Below are 13,079 nucleotides of genomic sequence, written 5' to 3' on the forward strand. Positions count from 1 at the left end.
CTGGCAGTGTTGGCAGAAAAAAATATTTGCAACATAAATTTCGACATACTCAACTTTGAACAGCTCTAGTATTTTTTTGTAACACCCTAGCTCTTAAGTGTCTTCGGCCAAGTTGTTGGGCATTAAAAAACCTACCATTTGAAGTTATGAACCCTACGGTTTGAGCCATTTTGAGCTTTTTAAAAATGGAAAATGCATAAAAGTTGGTTTTTCGATACAAATCTATACATAAGCTTGAAATGCAATGCGCCAAGCGGAGACAAAACCAATCGACTTCCGATAAATTTAGGATTGTTTGGGGCCCCAAATAGAACAAAAAAAACTTGGTTCTGGCTTTCAGCTATCAATTTTCGTTTTTTCCATATAACGATTCCCCACCCTAATAACCATAGCCGTAGGTAGGATTCTCGTTCTTTTTTGCATTCGATTCTAAAAGAGGATGAATTCAAAGTGTTACCGGTACGCCGTTGCAACCAACTTGCTACGTCATCGTTGTAACATGAGCTATTTAAAAATGTATCGTATAATTCATAACTAGTCTCCGATTTTATTGCTATTTTATTGCTGTCGAAAGTGTTTTTTTTTTGTTGAACCCCCCGTCTTAGTTTGATTCACAATTATTGCACCCTGACCTTCTGTAAACGGGAGGTCAATTTTCATTTCTCAGCAAAAATAGTTTTACGCTTCGTTCTCTAATCAATACCAACTTTTGTAAAGATAGGTTGAAATGAGCAATTGCGATGAATCAAACTTTTTTTCGACGGTTTAGCCATGCCGTAACGATCTGCAATCATAACCTACTTACCAGACCGAGTGCTTCCAGACCAGCAGCAATAGCAGTTACCACATCCCAATAAATGCCCACTGTGGCTAATGCGAACAAATCGGTCCCAAGTTGACCACCCATGACAAGCGCGCGACCTGCGCGCAGGTTCCACCATGAACTCCAATTAGCCGGGCAGAAATCGATCACCGCAACAATAATGATTTACCGAGGTCTCTCTTTCCCGAGTGGTGAATGTTGCATAAGGCCATGCGAGAGATGCAAATTTGGAGGCTGACTCCCTTTGCGTTGGGTCTGTCGAGGGTTTCTCTGTACCTATCGGGACGTATGAAGCGTATGAACTGTGGCTTGAGCAACGCGAAAGAATCGCCAAGTCAAGAAGAATTGCAACATCGACTGCTCAAGAAGCAATTATCAGATCGCTGCATAGCATAGGTTAGCCAGAGTTGGCCAGACGATGTACGTACTTCACATTAGCACTAAGTCATTTTTTTAAGGTAGAAAGAACACACGTCGAGCAATTAGGCAGGTCATTAGCCTGTCGCTGTGGCTAATTGTGAGTCAAGTCTCGATTTTCAAGTGCGCGCTATACGAACCTAATGGAATTCTCAAATTTGCGGGCGTGGAGCATACTGCTGAAGCACATTAAATGCGACTTTGTGGGAAAGCTACTAAAACGGATTTGAATTACGTTTGATTCCTTGCGATCTATCTGAAAATGCTTTTTTAAATAAACTTAGAAAGTTATAAGCACTTAGTAATAGGAAAACATTCTCTCATTCTGCAGTTTCAAGCTGGTTCAGGACGTGATCGCATCTGTGTTGTGTTTTTAAACAAACGAAATTGTTTTTTTTTTGCTCAATCTCATTCAACACACGTAACAATTTTGGATGCCCTCTCCAGACCAATTTAAATGTCTCATATTTTTTTTTTTTCAAATTATATGAGATTTTTATTATTCATGCTTTGTTATGTATATTCTATAGAACAAAAATTTGAAATGAGACAGTAATAAATGTTTTTTGTTATCAAAGATTAAATATTCATATTTAATTTGGAAACCTTCAATTTCAAACACCTAAATCGAAGTTTTGAGAATTAATTCCGGTACCAATTTCAAACCATTTTCACTACTTCATAACAATTCTTCAATTAAAGCTTGCGGCCAGATTGAATTAAATTACACACCATTTTATTTAAGGATAATAGAGCAAACGATAGCAATCCAAATTATCCCCGTACTATGGAGTATACGCCTGGCGTTACTGATCCTGTCGAAATCTATGCCCCATATAGCAAACGTGTAGAGATCAGAGCGTGGACTAACAAGTGTGTGTTGAACTTCTTTTAATGTGATGCTGAAATTATTAAATTAACTATGTGTTCAGAATCCTCCCTAACAACAGAAAATATATGCTTACGTATTTTCGGTTAAAGATCGTTCACTGTATTCAAATTCCTCGACATCCAGTGGTAAAATACTCATATTAAGACTATTCGGAAGCAGAGTAAATTCTGCGTAGTCTGGAAAAATGCCGTTCAGCTGGATAGAATTGAAATGCACTGCATTAAACACATTGGATGGATTATCAAATCGCGTTCCACAGGAACCGAGTGTTGCATTGGTGCAACTACTACGCCACAGGCCATGATAGCGGCTTTTGCCAATCCACCGAACGTTCGTATGCCATCGCGTACCACCAGACGATACTGATAATATTGCTGTTCGAGAAGAAAAAAACACGAATTAATCCACCTAACAGTGGGATCTGGTGTTTCTCATATAAATTCTGAAAATATTCGTCCTAAGCCTGATAATTTTTGCAGTAACTTGTTTTCGTTCTGAATATTTTCTTGATCACATAAAGTTTTCAACCGTTATGTGATCGGCACAAAAAACGTGCATTACGTGCCCGATGGGGCCCTTTCAGAGCAACGCTGGCACTGATTTGAAAATAGACAAGTTGCTGAATCTTTTAACACCAACGAGATCTGATGAAAATTGCAAATGTTATTTTAGTTAAAAATAATTTCAATTTATTGGTATCAGGGTAAAAGAAAAGGCAGGTAAAGAGTAAAAAACTTAAACTTACCTTTTTAGTAGTTGGGGACGAAACCGTGTAATTGAGAGTGAAATTACAACATACTTGATTCTGGCACAATGAAGCTTGGCAAGAACTGTTACTCGTCATTGGTAAGCTTGTTGTATTGTAGCTTTCCATCTCCTCCTGGAGCAGTTTGAGATCAGCCATTTCGACTGGTGTGTATTTCACAGAAGGCGAACGATAGAGAACAGCACATACAGTTTACTGAAAATCACACATTACAATAGGAATTAAAAAAGTAACTCATAAAGTGTTACACATCCGCATGGTGAATCATAACGGACCTAATTCGTCCGCGTCTTCCAGCATACAGCCCTGTGCCAGTGCTGCCTATCCCCGTAAAGCTTGTTCCCGAAGCTAGAAAATTGACATTGTGTTTGTAAGCCCACGCCTGTTGGATTTGGACCGCTGTCAGGAATGGCAACTCCGAATACCACATGGTCGGAAAGATCACGTCAGTTATTCCATTTCGGACCAGCTGTAAAGCTGGTTGATCAAATAGTAAATCGAAACTGGTAAACATGCCAAAAGTGATACCGAAATGCGTCATAATTGGTTTCACATTAGCCAAAGAGTTGTATTCAAGCGAGGTTCATCGAAAAGATGATATTTTCGATAACGTGAAACATGGGCGTAGCCAGAATTTCGGGGGGGGCAAGTTCTTCAAAATTTTAGAAGTAAAAAATTTAGTTTTTTTACTAACACTAAATTGAACTAAACTGTGGAGATCGAAGTAAAGCACGAACGCGGACGGGCGCAATTTTTCTACTGCGTCACAATTTTCTCGCTAAATATTTTTAATTTATTGTTTTTGGTTGAAACAGTGTTATATAAAGTTAGCTTTCACCGAAAACCGCCAACGTTGCCTTCCGTATTTGAAGAAACAACCGATATTAGTCAACACGCAGGTCGCAGTATTAGTCAAATTGCATGAAGATCAAGCGGATTAAAATTCCACCTAAAACTTAGGGAGTAATCGAAACCGCCATAAGGAGAAGTTTTCGCTACAGGAGCTAACGAATGTCCTATGAATTTTTCTCTTCAATTTATCCAAGCTGAGTGATACTCGACAGATGAGTATGATCGATTAAGAACACAAAATAAGGATTGACTGAATAGGATCTGGATCGAATTGTAGACGGTGAGAGCGTTCTTTTTCTAGCTTAGTATTTCGCTATAATTATGTTTAATATTAATGCTGTACGGCAGGTAGATTTCTTCAGATCTGTATCGCGTTGTTTGCAGAACTTATTAAAAGTACAAATCAAACTAACTTGATAAAAATTCATCGGTTTGCTAGTACATATATTCAAACAACGGATTCAGATTCAGCATGCGTTCTCGTTCCCCATTGCCTACCATGGCAAATCCTGAATTTGTTTCACCCCATCTTACTAAAACAAATAACGGTTTTGATCGCGCAATAGGCTTCTGAATTTTCAAATTTGTATTTCGCGTAATATGCATCAGTTATCATAAAGTTACCAGAGCTGTACCTTATTAAAACGATTCCTATCCTGTGATACTCGTAGAGATGCAGTGGTACCTGCGGTATCTAAACAAAACGAGTATCACCATCCCTTTCCTTCCCAAGTAGTACCGCCTTTTGGTCGTGGCCGGCGTCGTTATTGGTCAGTGGTAAAAGTATTGTGAACCAGTGAAAATTGCACGATGAGTATGTAATGCTAGTCCCAAGCACCATAAATCTGGTTCATTTTGCAGTTTTCTTAGTTCGACCAATCACGGAGTGCAACTACGGGCAGTCTACCTAAGCTAAGCTAAGCTAACAAGAAACATCATCTTAAATCTTGGCGCTATAACCATAAGCTTAAAATGCTAGGACTAGAGTTAGAACTCAGGTTCCAAGCGTAACAGTTGAAGCGAGTAAAGGCGCTATATCCTGGGTTTAAAACCCGAAATAAGGAGGAAATACCTATGTTCCATCCCAGTAGATTGGTCAACGAAGGAGTGTAATTTCTTAGCTTTGTTACTCCCAACGAATTATATTACTTCTTACATACGGATCGGTTGGTACGGATTGTCCCCGTTCTTAGATTACATTGTATTATTTTGCGCTACACATTAAGCCTGGCCGTTGACAAGAAAAATGTAAGGAAATCATGTTTTGAAAAAATGGTGGATATCATTTTCCAGGATCCTTTCAAGTACTGGCTGTGTTAGTGTAGACTAGACTAGACTAGACTAACACTAAATTAAACTAAACTGTAATTTAATTAACACTAAATCTACCGTAGAAAGATAACAATAACAACGTCGTTAACTAAAAACATCTTCCTTTTTTCCCCCGCAAATCGCTCCAGCGCTAATTCAGTAAATTTTCCACGATTTTTGTTAACCATCTGCCGATGAACACTCAGCAAGCAGAGAGCACTCAACCATTGTTAACCTCAGCCAGGTTTTCACCCGACGTAATGTGCTGAACGAGACTCAATCGTGCTTGTTTTACATGGTGGAACAAGTTCAATTTTAATTGTTTTCTCAGTCGCAGGTAAGAACGAACGGGCTTCAGCAAGCAAGTCTATAAGATCCCGGTCTTCCAAGTTCTTACCGTCTGCTCTCATGCTGTTGCAATGTTGATACCAGACTTCCACCTCTCCAACAAAATTGTTAACGTCATAAAAAAATACGAAAGCTCCGGTTTTGCACTTTAACTCTTCTAACGACATGCGTATTACGTTAGTAGGATGCAGTGAGGACAACGCGTAGGCAAGTGCACTATCTTCCATGAACCGTGTTTCCTGTGAGGTTATTAGAGAATTAAGGTGAGGAATTGTCAATCCTCGATTCCAATACTAAGCTAGTTGATGCAGGTGGGTTTGCCCGGTACTTTTGCCGCTGCAATGTTTCAGTGGGCTAAAAATGTCGTTTTGTGCTAACGTATGCGTTAAAAAAAACGGATTTTTTTCGGATGGTGGTAAAAAATAACTAAGACAGATAATAAGGTTTGATTAATTTTCTATGGAAGGTAATTATGCTAGCTTACGTGCAGAAAAAATCTACGATCTTGCGTGCGGAATTTCGGCAGTTAACCGTAACGTTCGCCATGGCGGATGAAAACATGCGTGTAGGCATGTTTTCAAATTCTTTTTTCATTTTATTTATCAAATCCTCCTCAAATTTCGCGACAAAATTGTTGGAGTAGATCTTACGCTTCAGGCTTGCCAGAAATCTTCGACGAAACGCAACTTGGGGATGTTGGGCGGGTTCACCAACTTGGGAACCACATCGACATTTAGCCGTTCCATTTCCTCAAATGATCGCCTCGAATAGTGAGCCGACTCCAGATCCGGCCAAAACACCGTGTCTTCGGCCTTATGGTATTTTTTGGTGAACGACGCTACTTCCGGCAGGTATTTCGTGCTATAAATTCCCCCGTTCTCGGCCAGTCCGGAGCAAAAGAAGAGCAGGTTTTACATCCCCTTCACGCTGATTGTCAGCCACAGCAGCACCGTCTTGGGGAACTTGGTGTGTAAAAGAAATTTCACCTTAGCACTTACTTCTTTCGTGTGGGAAGTAAAAAACAAAGTGCCTTACCAATCGTTGCCATCCAGGGTGAGACAGGTCTCGTCGTCCATCTCCACCGCCACGTTGTGAATTGCCGGGAAAATCGGTTTGACCATCTCATTCAGGTGCTGCCGCTGCGTCATTGCTTGCAGCTCCGAGACCAGTGAACGGGACTGCTTCCTAACATGTATGTCCATGTTCGCCAAGCGCTGTCTGGTCGGTTGCACCGCCCTCCAGGCCAAGCGCTCGCAGCGATGTAGCCACTTTTCCCTCGGTCTTCCTCTTCAGCATTCTTTGGAGCTTCTTGTCGCTCAGGGTCGTCAGCCGTCCGGAACTGGGCTTTCTTTCCATGCTCTGATTGTTGTCCAATAGTGCCAAGATGCCGGCCCCCCCTGCCCCCCCCCCCTGGCTACGCCTATGACGTGAAATGACCTTTCCTGCTCGATAGAGAACAACGTTGGTATTGAAATAATTCAATTCATTCGGAGCGCATGGCCGCGAATCGTTTTTCTCCGGGCAAGCAGCTTTCTCCACCAAATTGATCACCAGGTACTTCTGGCGTTTCATCGCAATGCAAGACAGATCTCGAACAATTGGCTCGTATAAGATACGAAAGCATGGAGCAAAACTTCCCTCGGTACTAGGAACTAATGACGCTGTCTCAATGCTGTTCAAGCCGTACTCAGGAAAGACGATTATGTCAACATGATCGGCTTCGACAGAATTAATAATCTGGATGTATTTTGCCAGGTTGTTTAATGTGTTGTTACTCGGTGCGTTGGTGTATTTATCTTCATAGCTGAACTCTACAACCCCTGCCCAGTAATGATCATCTACAGCGGTCGATTCCTGCAATCACATTGTTCGAAATAAACTGACGGAATTTTATTCCAATACAATTGTGTATACCTGCTTACTTAGAGTAATACAGCAAGCAATTACGCTAGTCAACAGTACTTGCGTGATCAGCATAATTTCGTGCACCGTCAGCACAAGCTTTCACTTTTGATGCTTAAGGAATCCTTACTCAAATGAAGCTAATGCATTACTGAAATAAAATGTAACAATCGTCCGACTACCTGGGGGTTCACTCAGATGCTAATTATACTGACTTGCACCACAGTTCTAAGTTTTGTTCAAGATTTCATCGTGACGAAATGTGGTTTTGAAACTGAGGAAATCTATCGAAAGTTTGGATATTTCGTTCCTTATTGCACCAACACCGATAGCAATTACACTGGTCGACAAGGACTGTACAAAACGTTAGGTAAATCGGAAAGCCATTTGCCGTCACTAAACGTAGAGCAAGTAATTGACCGAAAAGTGTATAGTGTAGAAGAAATGGTTTATGGCTGATGAGGGCGGCTATACTAGTCTTTCAATATGCGATTAGAAATTCATGAATCCTGAAAGCTTTTTAACTTTTATTGTAGCTTTCGTAACTTCAACGATGTTCGACGTTGACGCGTAAATACCATTAATTCGTTGAAGGGGGATAAATGTCCACGCTTGTACACGGTAGAGGGAGGGGGTTATGATTATGCCCACGTAGACATGATATTTTGCCTAAAAATGCAATAAAAAATCTACTGCTGTTCTGATTTTAGAGTCGTTGTCAGCTGTATTTGTGATAAATTGGGCTTCTAAGATACATTTCTTTTTTAGTCATTTTCTTTCGTTAATAAAGGTACCTTCGAGTTCTTTTCAAGCTTATTTGAAAAAATATATATAAACATTGATTTACTCTTATTTAGCACTTTCAATTAAGCTCTATTTGGAATAAGTTTTGTTTTTAATCCCATCCATCTATCAATCGTTAAATTTGCAATCATTTTCTGTTTGCCCTTTTCTTTTAGAACGCTTCTTATCTGCAACCATTTGGCTGAACTTAAATTGTTTCCTTTTATACCTGTTCCTCTCCATAGACTTAATTTATTAATTTGAACCAAATTTAAGACCATTTTCTTAGTTTATGTTTTTTCGGATTTTAGGAGCGTTTCTAAGCATTTTGAGTTAGTTCGGTTTGGTTTGGAGTTTGCTTTCTCCGTTTTCTAAAGGCTTTTCAAACTAAACTGACTTGATGACACTTTCTCTATCAAGCGGCATCTATTGGTGTTCATAAAAATATTTCCAAATGGGGGAAATGTTATAGAATAAATTTTAAGTCAAGAAGTGATTCGGGTTAAAGCGTCACAAACCATTATTTCCATTGTTAGCTACTTCTAGACTTCAGTTTTTTTAATCATTTTGAACTGAGTTTAGTAACCATCTTTTCTATCTAAAAAAGGGGGTTTTCAGATGTTTAGAATTTTTATGCATTTTAAATTAAACTTGATATATGTAGTTTAGTTTTTCCTTGAGCTTGATATTTTTTTCTGGTTTCTAGTCGCTCTTTTACGTTATTAAATGCTAAATTGTGGCTGTTTTCTTGCTTTAGAAGAGTTTCTATGCTCATTCGAACAATTTTCTATTCAATTTGGAATGCATTACTGTTGTGGCCTCTCCACTGTTAAGTTTTTATGCATTTTGGCTGAATTTTGATCGTGTCAATTCCTGACCGTTCCGACTTCAAGCTGGAGATATGTTCGAGATGATTTTATTTTCTTGCTTTCCAAGCCGCGCATGAAACTATTTTTTTTTTGGTTTGTTACTATATAATAAGATCGTCTAGTTACATGAGTTTGAAGTTCAATAAAGAAGAGATGATTAGAGTGAAAAAAAAATCAGCTGTTGCCGCCAATAATTTTGCTATTTTTTCTGCAAGCGATGCAGTATGCAGCAGTGTATGTGTCAAGTGTGTAAACACTTAAGGTATGTTTAGACTATCCGATTTTTTCATCTGATTCGAGCTGATTGCTCGAAAATATATCGAATGCAATATTGGTTTACGTTTCCACCTATTCGATATTGTGATTCGACATGCCGTTCGATATATCGAATGGAATAGGAACGTTTCTATTTTTCGCTTGACTACAAAAACATGGCAACCTTTGATTTTTTTTCAGTTTTTGTTTTGGCTTTCCATAACAAACATCATTTTCGTTTTCTGTGTGCTGGCAGATATTGGAATAAAGAGAAGAAAGGACCAGACTGAAGCTGAATCTAGCAATAAGATAAGTCATCTGATGTTCCATGAAATCAATGCAATGCTTCGTTTTGAAAAATCATTTGACAGTTCTTCCTTTCGACTTGTGCAACGTTTTACGTTTTATGTACCGTGCTGGATCGAAACCCGTACAGTATCGAAATCCATACACCTTGATGTTTTTCTTCTGTTTTATAAATGAAAATTCATATGACAGTTACATGTACAAGTCCGTTGAACTATTGGCTTTCTGTTAAATTAAACGATGCGCCAGTAGGCCATGAAATAAAAAAATATTAAAAAATTAAAAATCAATCGTGTATCGGTTACAGTTGTCATTTCGTCGCATTGTTAGAGAATTCATTAAGGAAACGTTCTTCAGATAACAAAGTTTTTCAAGTAGGATATAAGTGTTTTACTTTGTGAATCTTTTTGAAATCGATTGAAAAGGTAAGTCTTTGTCACTCTCGAGCTGTATATTGTCTGGTAAATAGTGCAAATTATATTTATTCATCAAAAACTGTGCCGTACGGATATTGATCCTTGTTAATCGCTTGAATCGAAATCCGAACAGCGTGTGTATCATGCATATATTGTTGAACTTTCATTCTTGTTTTCAGCTTTTTTTGGAAGAAAACTGGAGTTTTGGTGACCATGTTTGTCTTTTCTCCTCAGAAAACCTCTAGAGTGCAGGAAAACATCTTGCACTGCGAAAACAACTGCTCTCACACTAAAGAGCAAATCATCGCTCATGCTAGAAGAGAGCGACAAACATTTTTTATCTGCTGAGCTTCCTGAAAGCACTGCGGTGAAATCTGAAATCTCTCTTTTGCGAGACAATGAACTCTGGTGTACTTTCTCACACGTGTGGACATCACGCACAATAATTACACTGCAGAGCTATCTGCGGTGCGTTTCACAGTTGGTTTCTTGAGCATGGCAGAAGAGGAGAAGAGATTGGGAGAAAAAAAAATAGATCGCGTTGCTCGTGCCGGTTGAATTTACTCTGGTGGAATCCGGTATACCTGCTTACTTAGAGTAACACAGCAAGCAATTACGCTAGTCAACAGTACTTGCCTGATCAGCATAGTTTTGTGCACCGTCAGCACAAGCTTTCACTATATTGATGCTTAAGGAATCCTTACTCAAATGAAGCAAATGCATTACTGAAATATAATGTAATATTCGTCCGACTACCTGGGAGTTCACTCAGGTTGCTAATTATCTAGTACTTGCCTGCTCCGAAAATATTTTTAAGTTCCGTTAAGATTTTATCGTGACGAAATTTGAGGAAATCTATCGAAAGTTTGGATATTTTATTCCTTATTTCATAAACACCGGATAACGATTACACTGGTCGACAAAAACTGTACCACACGATTCTTAAAATAAAAAGCCGTTTACCGTCACTGAACGTAGACCAAGTAATTGGCCGGTAAGTGTACAGTGTGGAAAAAAAGGGCGACTCTACTAGTGTGGCGATATGCAGTTAGCAAATCATGAATCCTGGATAGCTTTTCAACTTTTATTGTAGCTCTCGTAACCCAATCGATGTTCGCAGTCGACGTTGACGCGCAATTACCATTGAACATTTGTCGTGATGAATGAAGAAATCATAACGTTGCAATCGATGTTGCTAATTTTTGAAATTTCGAACCCTGCTTCCAACTCGCTAATGCCACGCTATCCAATCCATGTTCTCGCTAAATCTACTATCATTACTATTGGGAGGACTACTCCAGGAATCAACAATGCACAACCTGAATATCAGTGGACTCATCGTCCAAGACATTTTGCTAGAGTGATGACGTAAACTGTCTGTCGACAGCAACGGAAGATTTGACACGGCACAAATACAAATTAATGTTTAACGGTGCCAATCATATCTGCTGTCTTATTTTCCAAAGTATCTTAATAACAAAAAGCAAATTTTCTGTCCTCGCTGCCGACTACGAGCTGAAATTAAATCCAACTTAAAGCTAGAATATTTTTCCTCAGGTTTCAACATTGGCGTCACTTTCACCGGCAGTACAAAACCGCCTAGTTTCGTATCATCTTTTTCTCCACCCATTGCACTAAATAAGAATGCACCTACACCACAGGAAGACTAAGTAAAATGCGACATTATAGCGCTTTTTTCAATCGTACACGGTTTTGCTGGTGTTACGCCGTACAGCAACCGAAAACAATAGCACTTAATAAATCGGCCCAGAGTATTTGAGACAGCAAACCGTACAGGTCGAGTGCACGTACCGAACCTATGGGTCAGCTAAGCATAACTGCGGTTTTCAGTTACCGATAAAAAATTGAAAAAAATAAACCTCCGTATTTTCACTAATTTGCGGTAAATACAATGAAGTTTGTTGTTGAATACATGTTTCCATTCTTAAACAACTCATTTAATCACACTTCACAAAATGATATTCTCATCCAATTCCCACTATTCTGGGATACTTTTGATTCTCCCAGTATTATAAATCAATGCTCCCAGTATTAAGAGTCCGACGTAAGTTTTTTCGTTTCATAGGCAGAGATATTATCTTAAAGAGTGATTCCGTTAGAGGGATTAACGTCAGAAGGTAGGAATTGAATCAATTTCAATGATGCATTATTGTGATATTTTACTCTGGCTTTTTTCAGAGGTTCTGATAAGAGCCCAGCACTCCAATCTGGAGGGTAAGAGTTCGATTCCCGATACAGTCAACTGTCTTTTGGGGCTAGAAAATCGGTCTGCTGCCTTGGAGCATTGGCGTAGTTAATAACTGTGGGAATGCTAGATGAAAACTCCTACGTTGAGCGGACGTTTATGAAACCAAGAGGAAGAATATTCTGCAGCAGCGATGCCAGATTGGAAGACATGTCTTCAAATTTTTTGAAGACATTTTCAGTGCGGTGAAGACATTCTTGTTTGTGAAGACAAATGGAAGACATTGATAAATATGTGAAGACATTAGAAAATATGTGATAACGACCCGCATTTTGCATAGCTTGTAGGTTTTGTTTTTCCTCGACAGTTTTCGAAAAGTTTTAACGAGCCGGGTTGGGTAGGAAGACATGTGAAGACATTTTTTCTCAGAACGTAAAGACATTTGACCTGGCATCCCTGTACTGCAGCTTAAATTTCTTAACTGGATACACTGCCTTACACGCATAGTTGTCGCATGTTACTTTTGGTCAATTTTCGTTTTTTTTTTCACCAATGAGTCTATTTTCATATATATTTTTGAAAATTTTTTAAAAAGACCATTGTTTGTTCCGAAAATCTTGAAAAACCATACCAAGCTTGTTTGTCCCATCGATTATTTTCTACATATATTTGTCTCACTAGATTTTTTGTATTCTAATCCATCACACTAACTACTAATTCCCATGTTTGAAACTTGGGAAGTGCCACAGAGCACTTAAAACTTCTTCTTACAACGTTTGGCTTCATTACGGGTTTCAGTAATTCGGTACCGAAAATCTCTTTGCTTGATTATTTATTATATATAAATTGTCCCAGTGGGTATTTTTATGGAAAGGAATGTTAAATCGCAAAACACTCAACTAGATTAATTCAAAACTATCTATTGCAAGGTAA

At 38.9% G+C, this 13,079-nt stretch overlaps 1 pseudogene; it reads right to left on the reverse strand.

Annotated features, from left to right (window-relative positions):
* Window positions 1-2,689: 2,689 nt before the first annotated feature.
* Window positions 2,690-7,386, reverse strand: LOC129720486 (vanin-like protein 2; annotated as a pseudogene).
* Between the last annotated feature and the right edge of the window lie 5,693 nt (window positions 7,387-13,079).

Source organism: Wyeomyia smithii, chromosome 2, assembly GCF_029784165.1.
Source record: "Wyeomyia smithii strain HCP4-BCI-WySm-NY-G18 chromosome 2, ASM2978416v1, whole genome shotgun sequence".
Lineage (NCBI taxonomy): Eukaryota > Metazoa > Arthropoda > Insecta > Diptera > Culicidae > Wyeomyia > Wyeomyia smithii.